Source organism: Halichoerus grypus, chromosome 1, assembly GCF_964656455.1.
Source record: "Halichoerus grypus chromosome 1, mHalGry1.hap1.1, whole genome shotgun sequence".
In the NCBI taxonomy this organism is placed as follows: domain Eukaryota; kingdom Metazoa; phylum Chordata; class Mammalia; order Carnivora; family Phocidae; genus Halichoerus; species Halichoerus grypus.
The window spans coordinates 42,756,881-42,761,299 of record NC_135712.1 but is presented as its reverse complement, the minus strand read 5'-3'; the positions used below and the strand labels follow the sequence as shown (position 1 = coordinate 42,761,299).

Below are 4,419 nucleotides of genomic sequence, written 5' to 3'. Positions count from 1 at the left end.
AATAGGGGCACCTGGGTGGCTCAGTCGGTTAAGCATCTGCCTTCAGCTCTCAGGTCATGATCCCAGGGTTCTGGGATCGAGCCCCGCATCAGGCTCCCTGCTCAGCGGGAAGCCTGCTTCTCCCTCTCCCTCTGCCTCTCTCCCTGCTTGTGCTCGCTCTCTCTGTCAAATAAATAAATAAAATCTTTAAAAAAAATAAAAAATAAAAATAGTTTATTACATTAAAAAGACCAATCAGAGTAATTAGGAAATATTTCTCTATTTCATTAATCCACACAGAATAATAAACTATAAAGGAAAATGTGCTGAGTTGGCACTCCCACTTTTAATTCAGACCTTCACAGTGGACAAGCTATGAGCTCCTGGAAAGAAGGAAAAACAAGGTGGTTTAGTTTAGTAGTTGGTATAGGAATTCATCTTAGTTTGGGAACTATAATAATTTGGAAAAGTAGTTTAACCAACCCTATGGTAACAATTTAGATCCAAGAAAAGCAAAGGTGTTACAAAGGCTTCAGAGAAGCCTGTCCTATTTAAGCTGAAGAGAGAAAATGTCTTTATTGTTGCAAAGAGGGTGGAGCAAGATGAAAGATCATAGCAGTGAGAAGAAAAGACAAAGTGAGATGATCTGGGGGGAAAGATGCTTAAGTGCTGCTATAGATTAAATGTTTGTGTCCCCCCAAAGTCATATACTGAAATCTTATTTGGAGGTGGAGCTTGTGAAAAGTGATGTGGTTATGAGGGTAGAACCCTCATGAATGGATTCAGTGCTCTTATGAAAGAGATCCCAGGAGTTCCCTCCCACTAGTGAGGACACAGCAAGAAGACAGTGGTTTATGGATCAGAAAATGGACCCTTGCCAGACCCGAATCTGCTGCTAACTTCATCTTGGACTTCCCAGCCTCCAGATCTGTAAGAAATACTTTTTTTTTCTTTTAAGATTTATTTATTTATTCAACAGAGAGAAATAGCAAGAGAGGGAACACAAGCACGGGGTGGGGGGGTTGGAGCTGGAGAGGAAGAAGCAGGCTCCTGGCCAAGCAGGGAGCCCAGTGCGGGCCTCGATCCCAGGACGCTGGGATCATGACCTGAGCTGAAGGCAGACGCTTAACGACTGAGCCACCCAGGCGCCCCTGTAAGAAATACTTTTCTGTTGTTTATGAGGCACTCAGTCTATGATATTCTGTTATAGCAGCCCAAACCCAAACATCCACCAATAGATGAACGGATAAACAATATGTAGTATATGAGTACAATAGAAAATTATTCAGACTTAAAAAGGACTAAAATTCTGACACGTTATACCTGCTACAACATTAAGACATTATGCTCAATGAAACAAACCAGATACCAAAGGACAAATACTGTAGAATTCCTCTTATCTGAGGAACCTAGAATAGTCAAATCCGTAAAGTGGAAGAGTGGTTGCCAGGACTGGAGGAAGAGGAAAATGGGAAGTCAATTTTACTGCTTAATGGGTACAAAGTTTCAGTTTGAGAAAATGAAAAGTTCTGGATGATGGATGGGGGTGATAGTTGCACAGGATTATGAATGTACTTCATGCCACTAAACTTCAAAATGGTTAAAATGGTAACTTCTGTGCAATGTCTATTTTATCACAATGAAAAATATTCTTTGGAAGTCAACAATGGAGGGAATGTGAAAGAGATTTTCAAGAATAAGGATACCTACAGTTCCGTTTGAAGTTGTTTGTGATACAAACCCCACTGTTTTCTACCACTGAAGTCTTTAGAAAAATATAGTGTGTTCACGTTGTAAAATTTTAAGAGGCCAATGTTGATCAATATGGTTCAGCAGATACAGCATCAGAAGCCCAAGAGGCAGGGAAGACTGAATATGTAAATCCTCTGGGAACTTGCATCAATCTTAGGAAGAATTTTGGATTTTTGTAAATCATGCTATTAAGAGACATAAGGTAACTTTTATCCCTGAGATGCAGAGGAGGCCCCCAGCGGACATATGCATGACCTTTCCAAAGAAAGGTCCAAGAAAACATTGTGGTTAAACTCCATGAAGTAAGAGGTGCCTAAGAAAGAGTTTTCTGCTCCATGGGTAGATAGCTTAGGGACCATTTCTTACTTTGTCCAAAAGGATGCATCAAATTAAAAACAAAATCATTGGGCGCCTGGGTGGCTCAGTTGGTTAAGCGACTGCCTTCAGCTCAGGTCATGATCCTGGAGTCCCAGGATCGAGTCCCGCATCGGGGTCCCTGCTCGGCAGGGAGTCTGCTTCTCCCTCTGACCCTCCTCCCTCTCATGCTCTCTGTCTCTCATTCTCTCTCTCTCAAATAAATAAATAAAATCTTAAAAAAATAAATAAATAAATAAATAAAAATAATAAAAACAAAATCATTTACAAAAACTATATGCTTCAAAACTCCCTTTCACTCTGCCTCCCCAAATAGTCAGACATACTCCGAAGATATTGTATAAGTTTTAGTTCTCATTTTAATTAAGATAATCACAAATGTAGTTACACTTACATATAATAAAAATAATGCATGAAATATTACTTATTTACTCTGGAGACTTCCAAGTTATCTTTGGAATATCACTTTTATTAAAAATAAACATGTGACACCAGTTAGTGACCCACGTAGGGTGTTAGCTCTTCAGTATCAGCAGTTCTGAGAGGCAGCAGAATAGAGGAGTTAAGAGAACTCAGGTACGAAGTTAACAAAACTAGACTAGTATTCTGTGGTCTTGGAAAAATTGCTTCTATCTTTTTGCTTAAAAGACTGCTATGGACACAGCACCATCACCTCCCCCTGGTGCTGCCCCCTCCTTCTGGACCCTGGGACTCACGCCTTTGTTTGTCCTTCCTGGAGGAGGCGGAGCACCTTCTGGTGGAGTGCTGGGATGGGGAACATGATATCAGGAAGCTGTATCACCTTCTACACATGGTGATCTGGGTCTCCCCCAAGGGAAACCCCCCCTACCATCCTCACCTCCCATGACGTGGGCCTCAATCACAAGCTGTGCTCCAACACCTTTTTCAACTTTGAGGGCATGCAGGAGATCTCCAAGCACTTTGTGGTGTGCCACGTGGATGCCCCTGGTCAACAGGTGGGGGGCTCATAGTTTCCCCAGGGGAATCAGCTCCCCTCCATGGAGTAGCTGGCTGCCATGCTCCCCCATGGGGTACAGCATTTTTGGTTCAAGTATGTGACTGAGTACAGAATGGGATCCAGAGCCTATGTGCTGGCCAAGTTTGTAGTCATCTTCCCCAACATGGTGGAGGGGCTGGTGCTGATGAACCCTGATCCCAACAGCAAAGTCCGGATTGACTGTGTGGGCACCAAGCTCTCTGGTGTGACCAGCCCACCTCTTCTGCCAGGAGGGGCTGGTGAACAACACGGAGCTGGTTCGGAGCTACTGGCAGCAGATTGGAACATAGTGAGCCATGCCAACCCGCAGCTCTTCTGGAACATGTACAACAGCTGCAGAGACCTGGACATTAACCTGCCCGGAGCAGTGCCCAACATCAAGACATTCTGTCTGGTGATACTGGTGGTTGAGGATAAGGTGCCTGCCAAGGACGGGGTGGTGGAGTGCAACTTCAAACTGGATCCAACCACCACGACCTTTCTAAAGGTGGCAGATTCCAGGGGGATCCCCCAGGTCACACAGCCAGGCAAGCTGACAGAGGCCTTCAAATACTTCCTGCAAGGAATGGGCTACATGCCCTTGACCAGCAGGGCCAGCCTTGCCCACATTTCTCACTGGTACCAGCTCAGTGGAAGGCAGCCACCCACAAGTCTGTACCCACTCAGAGAGCAATGAGGTGCTGGGCCAGATCAGTCACACCATGGAGCTGTCCTGTTGGAGCCCATGGCCCAGCAAAGACACCTGCCTGCCCCTGTCCAAATACTGCAATCCTCCTGCCAGCTCATTTTCCCTGTCTGAGCCAAGGCCTTGAGGTAGAAAGTTGCCTGATCCTCCATCTCCATGGGCACCTGACTTGGGGGCTGAGGTTAAATGCTGGGATAGCATGATGAGGGTTGAACACACCCCTAAGAACTCCATGGTGTCTGCCTTTGGGAGCCAGTATGTGGCTGAGGCTGTGTTGGCTGAGGGTCGCAGTAGATCCCCATTTTCGCCCCCAGGTTCCATGGATGACAACCCAATTAGCAGCAGTGTGTCCAAGGCCACCAGAAACATGGTGTTGCTAGGGAGAGTTTTGGTCAAGCTATGCCAACATTTTATGTGGGCATCACTAAGAAAGAAGAGAGTTTATTTGGAGAGATATGATCCAAGGTAGTGAGACATCTGCAGGCCCACATCACCATCTCAGGACTATTGGAGTGGCTTGGGCTGGGGCTTGCTGGTCCTGGGATGGGAAGTGAAGGTTCCTGAAGTGAACACGGGCCAGGCTGAGGAGAAAGGCTTTCCACGTACCCAG

General features: G+C 45.5%; 1 pseudogene; it reads left to right on the top strand.

Annotated features, from left to right (window-relative positions):
* The first annotated feature begins 2,902 nt into the window (after window positions 1–2,902).
* On the top strand, window positions 2,903–3,936 carry LOC118539026 (protein NDRG4 pseudogene; annotated as a pseudogene).
* Window positions 3,937–4,419: the final 483 nt, after the last annotated feature.